The following is a 12,224-nucleotide window of genomic DNA, read 5'->3' on the forward strand; positions in this document are numbered from 1 at the left end:
GCCTTCCAATTACACTACCACTTCTTCCACATGTATTCCATTCGGTGGGAACTGCACCTCAGTCATACCCGATTCTTGGGTTATTGACTCAAGGGCAACCAACCATATGACAAGTTCTTCCTCTCTTTTTTCAAGTATTCCCCTTTGATCATAATAAGGTTCGTGCTGCTGATGGGTCTCTTTCTCCTATCTCTAGAAAGGGATCCGTGCAGTGTACTTCCTCTCTTTACCTTTCATCTGTATGACATGTCCTAAATTCTCTACTAATTTGCTTTCCATTAGTAGCTTAACCAGGGATTTAAACTGTAAAGTGACATTTTTTCTGAACTATTGTTCATTCTAGGACTTGGAAACGAGTAGTATGATTGCATGTGGTAAGGTGGTTGGTGGTCTGTACGTGCTTGATAGTTCACCGGCAGGTTAACATCCCAGCCTACATCTTCTGATTCTGTTTCTGCACTGTTTGAGTTGAATAATTGGCATCGTCGTTTGGGCCATCCACTGTTGGGTGTTTTATCTGTTCTATTTCCTAGTTTATTGAAACTTTGTAATCCGAATAATTTTTCTTTTGATGCTTGCACTTTGGCAAAGCAAACTAGAAGTAGTTATCCTATTTTTGATAATAGAAGTATGAGTCTATTTAGTTTGATACATTCTGATGTGTGGGGCCCTGCCCGATGTGTATCTACTTCTGAGTTTCGGTGGTTTGTCACCTTTATTGACTATTACAACAAGACTACTTGGGTTTACCTGATTCATAGTAAGAGTAATATCTTCCCTTGTTTCACCTTGTTTCATAAAATGGTCCAGACCCAATTTGATGCCAAGGTGAAGATTCTATGGTCAGACAACGACAAAGAGTATATGGATGGTGCCTTTCGCTCCTATTTGGATTCCCATGAAATTATTCATCAAAATTCTTGTGTGGATACTCCTGCTCAAAATGGAGTTGTTGAATGCAAGAATCAACATTTGTTGCAGGTGGCTCGATCCCTTATGTTTGCAATGGTTGTTCCTCCTTGTTTTTGGGGCAATGCAGTACTTTCGGCCACTTATCTTATTAATCGACTTCCTTCCAGAGTCTTAACTGGCCGCTGCCCATTGGATATTTTGTTGGGATCCTCAACATATGTTGTGCCTCACAAAGTTTTTGGTTGTGTGGTGTTTGCTCGAAACCACCATGTTCATGGGAAGTTTGACCTAAAAGTGCTCCGGTGTGTTTTTCTCGGCTACTTGGCTATCCAGAAAGAGTACAAATGCTATCATCCTCTGACCAGAAAATTATTTGTCACTATGGATGTGGTTTTCAGGGAATCTGAAGCTTACTTTACACTACCAATCCCTCTCTAAGGAGAGATTCTAAGTGATGAAGAGGTCCCGCTAATTACCTCTCTGGATGTTAATGTACCGACTATAGAGGATATTTCTGTTGAAATGGAGGATGGGATCACTAGTCAAGAATAAGAACAAGGACAGAATGGGCAGCCTATAATTCAAAGGGAGTCTGGAGAATCAAAAGAATTAAAGACCTTTTCTCGTGCAACATACTTCCCTCCTCGTGGAACTTGGCACAAAGAGCACCACCACCACTAATTCTACACAATCAGTTCCTGCTCCAAGTCCCACTCCTAGTCATCTTCCTGGTAAGCTTCCTCCTGATCCTAGCCTTGATTTACCCATTGCTGTTCGGAAACCAAAGCAGAGTTGTACACAACACCGAATTTCCAATTTTGTGTCATACAATTCTCTAACTCCTTCATTCCATGCCTTTATGTCTTCATTATCCTCTGTTACTATCCCAAACAAAGTTGGATTTTAGGTTAAGAGAGTAAGTAAGAGAGGAGGAAGAAGAAGAGGTAGAAGGAAGAAGGAGACAAGAGAGAAGAGGAGAACAATATTTTGGTAGAATGTATTTTGTGAGAGAGAACTCTCCACACCTATATTACTTCACTAATAGGCTTTGCGAATATTACATACACCTCCCTAGGGAGGTAAAAGATAAGAAAGGTAAAAAATAGAAAATACACAATAGGGCAACTAAATATAAGACTAGTTCCCAAACTACCCTTATCACATGAGTTCTAAAAACACTAACACTCCCCCTCAAGCTGGAGAATAAATGTCATGCACTCCTAGCTTGCATAAGTGAGTACCAAATTGAACAGGGGTCAGAGCCTTGTTGAAGATATCCGTTAGTTGGTCATCAGTCTTCACCAAAGGAGTACAAATGCAACCTGAGTCTATCTTTTCCTTGATAAAGTGTCGATCCACTGTAATGTGCTTGGTCCTATCATGTTGCACTGGATTGTGGGCAATACTGATGGCTGCCTTATTATCGTAGTAGAGTCTCATAGGGCCTTTAGTGTCAAATCCCAGTTCTTGAACAAGCCTTTTCAACCATATGAGTTCACACACTCCATGAGCCATAGCTCTAAATTCTGCCTTTGCACTGGATCTGGCTACAACATGCTATTTTTTGCTTCTCCATGTAACCAAATTACCTCCCACAAAGGTACAATAGCATGAGGTAGATCTCCTGTCTGTAATGGATCCAGCCTAGTTGGCATCAATGAAGCCTTCCACTCTCAAGTGATTATGTCTTGCATACAACAGTCCTTTCCTTGGAGAAGACTTCAGATATCTGAGAATGCGATACACAGCATCCAAGTGGCCACTCTTGGGGGCATGCATGAATTGGCTCACTACTCCCACAGCATAAGAGATATCAGGGCGTGTCATAGAGAGGTAAATAAGCTTGCCCACAAGCCTTTGGTACTTCCCGCATCAACAAGAGAAGGACCATAATCTTCTCCTAGTTTGTGATTCTGCTCAATAGGAGAACTTGTTGGTTTGCAGCCTAACATCCCTGTCTCTGTCAGCAAATCAAGCACAAACTTTCGTTGACATATGTTGATTCCTCTTTTGGTCCTTAATACTTCAATGCCTAAGAAATACTTCGAGGGACCCAGATCTTTGATTTCAAACTATTTAGCCAAGTAGATTTCCAGTTTATCTATCTCAGCCATATCATCTCCAGTGACTACAATATCATCAACATAGACAATGAGGGTTATGATGGTACCATTACCCCGCTTGGTAAAGAGAGTGTGGTCATCTTGACTCTGGGAATATCCATTCTTCAGAATAGCCTGTCAGAAGCGCTCAAACCATGTGTTTGAGTCCATATAGTGCTTTCTTGAGGAGACACACCTTCCCTTCAGCTGAAGGTATTTTGAAACCTGGTGGGGTTTGCATGTACACTTCCTCTTCCAAGTCACCATAAAGAAAAGCATTCTTCACATCTAACTGATATAATGGCCAATCTTTATTGGCAGCCAATGATAAAAGAACTCTTATAGAGTAATGCTTAGCCACAGGAGCAAATGTCTCTTGATAGTCAATCCCATTGACTTGACTGTACCCCTTGGCCACCAACCTTGCTTTGTATCTCTCAATAGTACCATCAGATTTATACTTGATTGTATACACTCATCTTCATCCAACTGGGACACGTCCCTTGGGAAGATCCACCAATTATCAACTACCATTCTTTTCAAGAGCCATCATCTCCTCAGATATAGCTTGTCTCCACTTTGGGTCCGACATAGCATCAGTATCATTCCTGGGATATAAGCTGTAGAGAGAGCAACAACAAAGGCAAGACCTATAGGAGAAAGAGCATCATAGGAAACAAACTGGGCTATAGGATTAGTACACGCTCTTTTCCCCTTTCTAACAGTAATAGGAAGGTTTAAATCAGATGGAGGAGAAGAGATATCACCTGATTGAGGTGAATGAATCTCGGGATGTGGATCTAGATCCAAAGAGGACTCTTACTAGGTCTTCTTTCCTTCATTATGCAAGTCTTCACCTCTCTTGTATTTAATGTGGTAATCCTTCTCCTTCCCAGAACCATTGTCAACAACCAAATCTGTATTCACATCCACATCCACAACCCTGTGCTTTCCAATGTCAAGCATAAAGGGAGAGATAGGTAGAGGATAATGAGGGAAATCAGTAGCCTATTCACTTCCACAATTCTCCCCCTGAAGAGGATGCTGAGATGTTGCAAAGAAAGGGACAAACTCAAGGAAAGTAACATCTTTGGATATGAGGCACCTACAAGAAGATGGGTGATAGCACTTGTAACCTTTGGTAGTAGAAGAGTACCTAAGAAAGAGACACTTGAGGGCTTTGGGATCACGTTTAGTATGATGTGCTTAGCTATGAATTGAAGTTTATCTGCTTTTGTTGTGGCCGTATTTACCACGACATGTCTCATTGCTTGTATATTCGAGGGAACCCAGTTCCCCCCTACCACCTTTGGGCTTTTTCAATAGCGCTCTGTCTCCACCTCTGCTGATCAATAATGTGTTTGGCCTGACCCGATTAGAGGGTCATACTGCTACTGCTTCTGCTTCTCTTTCTTCCTCATATATGGACATCTCCACTAATGCTACCCGCCTGTTGTTGCTATGGCGTTTGAAACTCCTACTGCCACAACAGGGACTACATCTGCCACCTCGTCTGTTCATCCATTTCAGAGTGCCTCAAGTCCGTCAATTTTCAATTTGACTTTCTTGCCACCACTTGATACTAATTGTCCTACGCCGCTGCCTTCGTTATTCTCCCTTACGGAAGATTTGAATTGGACTACACCGGAACCACATCCTTCTGTGGCTTGCCATGGTTCCTTTCTGGCGTCCTCTTCTGTCCACCATTTGGCTTTTGCTACCAGCTATGTTACAACCTCCTCCATGGGCATGAACTTCTCGGGCTCAAGCTCCGGTGTATCCTCCCAGATGTTCGCAGCCACCACTTTCACCTCTGGCATATTCTTTGGGTCCAACTACACTGTACCGGTATCCAAGAAATGAAAGCTAGCACAGCCAAACTAGAGTAACCCGATTTTCTCAAAATTTACTACCATAAAGGATTCCCTCTCACAGTCTCTTCTCTCATCCTTTGACCCTTGTGCCTTGATCAGTCTTCTGAAAGAATGGCTCCATAAGTTATCTCCTCCGGTCTCCAATGAAGTTGAGTTGCCTTCCCCTGTCGCCCCTCTACATACTGGTTTTACTATCACCGACCCTTATATATTGGATCCAGTCCAAGTAAGTACCCCTACCCCTTGTCATTCTGCTTTTACTGATTTTCTCTGTGTTCACTTTATGATTATGCTTTCTCTTGCACTCTGCAGGTACCTTTTGGACTGTAAGGCGAGGAATCGTGAATTTTATCCTAGAAGGTGGTTGTTGGGCTCTAACCTCTTATTTGCACTTTATCTGTTGTGTTTCCCCTTCCCCTTAGTATTTTAACTCTTTTTTCTCATGAATTTGCTATCCTGGAATGTGAGGGGGATTAACAACCCTTTCACCAAACAATGCATAACCTTCCATGTTAAGAAATACAAGTCTGACCTGATTTTTTTATGTGAAACAAAATGTTCGGACCACCAATCCCTAAAATTCAAAGTTTTACAACGTAACTTCAAAACACTGCTGTTCCAAAACAGCTCTAGATCTAAAGGCTTAAAGGGAGGGTTTTGGATCCTCTCCTCCTTTTCCCTAACCTCAACCATCATCCGCTCTCACCCTTCTTTTGTGGATATTAAAGTTATGGATGCACTTGATAACACCTTTTTGGTCATCTTTGTCTATGCCCCCCCGAAAGCACATGACCGTATCCCTGTGTGGTCTGAATTGTGTTCTTTCCTGTCATCTATCACTTGTGGCTTTGTTATCCTCGGTGATTTCAATGAAATCACCTCTGCAATGGATAAGCTGGGGGGGTACCCCTTTTTCACCGCATCCATCCTCCATCTACCTCCTTAACCTTATCGATGACTTTTATCTTGTTAACCTTGTTCCATTTGGCTCTCAATTTACATGGACCAATAAGCAAAAACCACCAAATTTAATCAAAGAATGTTTGGATCGTTGGTTGGCTTCCCCCACTTGGTTAAACCTTTTTCCCACATCCATCCTTTTTCCAAGCTGCATTCATCTCTGGTAGGTAGATCTTGGATAACATAACAATTGCACATGAGGTGTTCTTTTACCTGACTCACCTGAAAGGAAAAAATGGATTTGCTACAATTAAACTGGACATGTCAAGGGCTTACGATAGGGTTGAATGGATTTTTGTTCGCAAACTCCTTTCCTTTTTAGGTTTCAATGACCATTGGATTAACCTTGTTACCTCTCTTATATCCTCTATATTTTTCTCTTTCAAAATTGAGGGAAGCACCTTTGATTTCTTTAAGCCCTCTCGTGGCCTGAGACAAGGTTGTCCCTTAAGCCTGTACTTATTTCTCCTCACTATGGAGGTCCTCCCAAGATTGTTGGCTGCCTATAGAGAATTAGATCTTTTTAGGGGTATTAAGGTAGCTCGGACCGCCCCTAAAATTTCACACCTCCTCTTTGCCGATGACACTTTTATCTTCTACAGAGCTTGTGAGGAAGATTTCTTAACCATTAAGGCAATCATTGACTTATTCTCGGATATCTCAGGAGAAGAGGTGAATTTCACCAAAAGTGAAGTCTTTTTCAGAAAAAATGTCCCATCCCCTCTGAAAAAGAAGCTTTGTGATGTTTTGTTGATTAGGGAAATGTCTCCCACTTCTACTTACTTGGGGACTAAATTATGTCCCTCCAGATCCAAACACAAGGATCTTCAGTTTGTGATTGACAGGGTAAAGTCCAAACTCTCAACCTGGAAGGCCACCTACCTCTCTTACGCAGGATGGAAAATTTTAGTCCAGTCTGTGTTAGCCTCTACACCCTCATACCTCATGTCATGTTTCTTATTTCCAAAAAAGACATGCTTAGAACTGGACTCCATTTACAACAAGTTTTGGCACAATCACCCCTGTGACCGAAAGAAACTCCATCTTATTAGCTGTAATAAAATTTGCCAACCTAAGGTTCATGGAGGACTGAGCCTCAGAAAGTCAGAGACCCATAATGAAGCCTTAATTCTTAAATTGGGGTGGAGGCTTCTAGCTGAACCATCATCTATCTGGGTATGAGTACTCAAGGCCAAATACTTCCCCAATCGTTCTATCTTCCATCCTAAGACTAGATCAAAGAAGGGATCATGGACTTGGAATAGTATTTCCAAAACTCTCCCCAGCCTTAAGCACATGGTCTCAAGACGTATAGGAAATGGTAAGACAACTTCTTGATGGTTTCACCCTTGCATACCAGGAAACACAAGTAACCTCTTACCACAGAACCATCCACAACATTCCAATTTAAATTTTGTTAATGATTATATGACTAACACAAATTGGAATAGGCCTCTCTTATAATCTTGCTTTGCTTCTCCTTCTGTTGCCAGTATTCTCCGCATTAATATTTCCAATCTTGATGATATGTGAACAAGTTCTGTTTCAAAAAATGAAAAATTCTCTACCAAATTGGCTACGAAACAAATTACAACATCTATAATACACAACCTTATGATTAGCCAGTGGTGGAGATTTTTTTGGAAACTTAACTTACATCCTCGGTTTAAAATCTTCTTTTGGCATGTCTTAAATGAAGGACTTCCTGTCAGAGATTCTCTTTCGAAATGGATACCTGTAGAGCCTTCATGTGTATTTTGTGGCTTTCATAACGCATCACTTTGGCACCTTTTTCTATCTTGTGATTGGACTAAGCGAATCTGGGCTTCTGGCTCGCTTGGATTAAGAACTGAGCACATTTCTGCTCCATCGCTCACCTGTTTATGTGCATCCCTCCTTGGCTCGAGAGCCATAAACAAACAATCTATGTGTTGGTTTTTCTCAGTTTTTATAATAAAATGTTATTATATATGGTTTGTACGAAACAAAGTAATCATGTGTGGTTTGAAGGCTGACCCATTGGTGGTCATCCATAATGTTAACCGATGGATTTTTTATCTTAATTTAACTCCACCAACCTTTGATCCACCCATTATACCTACACCACACACACCTTGTCCACCTGTTATTGCTGCTATAATTAACTTCAACATGGAATTCCCTGGTTTGTTGGTCGCTAGAGTTTTTTATCCCAAACTTAGAATAGCCAGATGGACATTTTCCCTTTTCATTAATGGACAAAGAAATTTAATAGAAGTTGATCAGACGACATCCCTGGAAGAAATGGAAACAGAGCAATGTGGCATTCTTCAAGGGTGGAAGAGAGCAACCGCGGAACATATCATCTTAAAGGAGATATGGTGCTGTAACAAACAACTTTTTAATCTGCCTACCACAAAGTCCCTTCCCATAATCCCCTGGAATGCTATAACTAGATTTTTAGAACTTGCTGAACTTACTAAGAACTTTAGTACTCTAACTTTTAAGTGGTGTCACAACCCTAACTCTATGTACAAATTTTTGTCTCCCCCCCTAGGGTTGTTAATATATGGCCTTTTTCATAAAAAAAAATAAAAAAATTTAGTACGATGTGATTTGTTAACATGCACATAACAAACACAGGCAAAGACTTTAGGAGGAAGAGAGAAAGCAGAAACCTATGGAGATAAGATTTCTAATGGAGATTTGAAATCAAGAAGTTTGATAGGCATGCAATTGGTGAGAAAGGAAGCAGTGAGAAGAGCTGCAGACCAAAAAGTCCTGGGAACATGCATGTCAAACAAGAGACTACAAGTGACCTCCAATAAATGACAGTTTTTCCTCTCAGCAACCCTATTTTGTTGGGGTATATCAACACACGCGAGCTGATGGATAATGCCATTATTAATAAAGAAGGCTTAGAGGCCACCAAACATGTATTCTCCTCCTTTATCAGATCGAACAATTTTTATATGAGTATCAAACTGAGTAAGAATCATCTAAGAAACATTCTAAAATGCTTCACAAACATCACTTTTATGTTTCATAAGAACAGTCCAAGTATCACGAGAAAAATCATCAACAAATGACACAAAGTAATGATAGCCAAATAAAGAGGTAGTATGGGAAGGTCCCTAAACATTAGTATGCACAATATGGAAAGGAGCATCAGTTCTAAAACGACAATGTTTAGCAAACATACATGGTTCACATTGAAAAACATAAGAAAAAGCAATAGAAGAAACTACGTGAGGCAACTGTTTCCTCATTACAACAAAAGATGGATGGCCAAGACGACGATGCCATAACATAACGGACTCCACAGAACTACTATCATTACGTCCACACACATAGGACTGAGTTGTGGGCAAAAAAGGGTCAAAAAGGTAGAGGCCTTGCTCCTCACGTCCACTACTAATATCCTCTTTGTCACCAAATCCTGAAAAAGATAGTGAGAAGGATAAAAGGTGACACAGCAGTATAGTGATGTAGTCAAATGACTCACAGATATAAGATTAAGAGTAAGATTAGGGATATGAAGAACGAAAGTAAGAGAAATAGATAATATAACATGGATACTGCCCTTACCAGAGTTGGAGGAAAGGGAACCATCGGCTACCCTAACCTTATCCTTACCAGAACAAATGGTATAGAAATCATAATAATGGGATGTACCAGTCATGTGGTCAGTGGCCCCAAAGTCAATGACCCAAGACTGGGCAGTGGTAGAAGCGGAGGTGGAGACCTGTAGAGTTGAGGATGAATAGGAGCTAGCCACTGTGGGTGTAGGAGATGTGCTCAGCTGTGACATGACCCTGCAAAACACTACATCGGCCATAGTAGAGTCATCCTGTGTAGCATCTGCCTCAGTCATAACAGAGTGTGCACCTCGAGCTCCCCCTCTACGGCCACCACAAGCACCACCTCGTGTACTAAGAGGACGGCCATGAAGAGTCCAACACCTATCCTTGGTGTGCCCAGATCTCCCACAATGATCACATTTAAACCTGTCTCTGCCACCTCCACTAGAACCCCCTGTCTCTACTGCTCTGTCTTCCCCATGGTTAGTGGCCTCTACCACCATGGGTGTCCCGGAAAGAGGAAGAATTGAGAGCTGATCTCTCAAGAGATGATGCTGGAGCTGGTGCCATAATAGGCCGCCGAGTCTCCTCACTCTGTAAATAGCTACAAACCTCATCAAGAGATGGAAGAGGGGACCAGCCTAAAATCTGGAGCCTAATTAGCTCATAATCAGGGTTCAGGCCACCAAGTAAGGTAAAGACACGCTCCTTTTTAAGAGTACGATACACCTTTGCTTCATCCTCTGGATTGGTCAACTAGAGGTCCCTGTAGTGATCATACTCCTCCAAGAGACTAATATAAGCACTGTAGTACTTAGAAATGGTCTTGTCACCTTGCTTCATTGAATTAAACTTTCGGTGGAACTAATAGACCTTGGCAGAGTCACCTACCCTGTCAAATGTCTGGGAGACACTATCCCAAATAGCCTTTGCAGTTTCTTTCCTCATAAACCTTCTCCTAATCTCTGGCTTCATGGAGAAGATTAACCATGTCATTACTATAGAGTTTTCGGTCTCCCATTTCTCATAGGTAGGAGAGCCAACCTCTGGGGGTTTAGTAGCACCTGTAATATATCCAAGCTTCCCTTTACTCCTAAGGGATAGCTTCACAGAATGTGACCAGTCCAAGTAATTAGTGTTATCACGCTTCACGATGGAAATCTGTGGGTATAAGCTCTTATAAACAAACTGAGGGGCTGTTGGAGTGGGCTATGAATCAACCGAACCAAGCCTAGAAGTCTCTGAATCAGCCATCTTGTAGGGAAAATGGCACTTGACTATAAACTAGGATACCAATCAAGTGGGGAGTACACACTCAACCTAAAAAGAACCCAATCACAAGGAAAAACATAGAAACAGCTTTGATAACACTGTGCATAGGCATTACTCAACAAAGGAGGCAGCATATTGCAGTCCAAATACAAGAAAGGCAGAAGTCAGACATTCTCGACCTTACCTGGGCTGAAAAACAGAGTTCCACGAAGAAGAATTGTGCTCATATAGAGCCTTCAAGCAGCAAGAAGGAGCACATGGACCTTAACCAGCACCCTTGGGCGATTCTATTGCACCATTCCAAACCTCAAACCCATTCCAAGAGAGAGAGAGATACAGAGATTGCAAGCTGAAGCTAGCGGTAACTCTAGCAGTGGCTAGAAATGCTTCAAATCATCAAGAGAACTTAATCCAAGCTCAAACAGTAGATGCAAACACAAGAATGGGTTGTATCAAACCTATTTCATTCTCCTTTCAACAGATTTTTTATATAGGGAGCTTCTCCTTGAAATCCTTTGTGCCCTAGGATTTCAAAGAGAAGGAAAGAATAGGGATAAGAAGCTTAATGCGACTCTTAAAACCTACACTCTGATACTAAGTTGGATTTTAGGTTACGAGAATAAGTAAGAGAGGAAGAAGAAGAAGACAAGAGAGAAGAAGGAGAAAAGTATTTCAGTAAAATGTATTTTGTGAGAGAGAGCTCTCCACACCTATATTACTTCACTAATAGGCTTTGAGAATATTACATACACCTCCCTAGGGAGGTAAAAGATAAGAAAGGTAAAAAATAGAAAATACACAATAGGGCAACTAAATATAAGACTAGTTTCCAAACTACCCTTATCACATGAGTTCTAACAACACTAACAAACAATTGGCAGGAAACAATTGCCAAACAGAAGTGGAAAGATGCGATGAAAGAAGAGATGCATGCCCTTGAGCAAAATCAGACCTGGGATTTGGTGATTCCTCCACCAAGAAAGAAACCTATTGGCTGCAAGTGGGTCTTTATTGTGAAGTAAATCAGACGGCTCGGTAGAGAGATATAAAGCAAGATTAGTTGCTAAAGGGTTTACCCAAACCTAGGGAATTGACTACCAAGAGACCATTGCTCCTGTGGCAAAGATGAATACGATGAGAGTCATCATTTCTAGTGTTGTGAATCAAGGTTGAGATCTCCAACAACTTGATGTGAAAATGCCTTCTTGCATAGAGACTTGGAAGAGGATGTTACATGGACATACCTCCTGGTTTTGCTACCCCAGAGACTCAGGGAAAGATATGCAAGTTGAAGAAAGCCTTTTACGGCCTAAAGCAGTCACCAAGGGCTTGGTTTGGTCGCTTCCATAAAGCCATGGTTGTGTACGGATATAAACAAAGCAATGTTGATCACACCCTGTTTGTTAAAAGGTTGGGATCACATGTGACAATTTTGATAGTGTATGTTGATGACATAGTGATCACGGGCAGCAATGCACAAGAAATTCAAAAGCTAAAGACTTATATGGGCACCGAATTTGAAGTCAAAGATTTGGAAAGGTTAA

Source organism: Telopea speciosissima, chromosome 11, assembly GCF_018873765.1.
Source record: "Telopea speciosissima isolate NSW1024214 ecotype Mountain lineage chromosome 11, Tspe_v1, whole genome shotgun sequence".
Taxonomy (NCBI): Eukaryota; Viridiplantae; Streptophyta; class Magnoliopsida; order Proteales; family Proteaceae; genus Telopea; species Telopea speciosissima.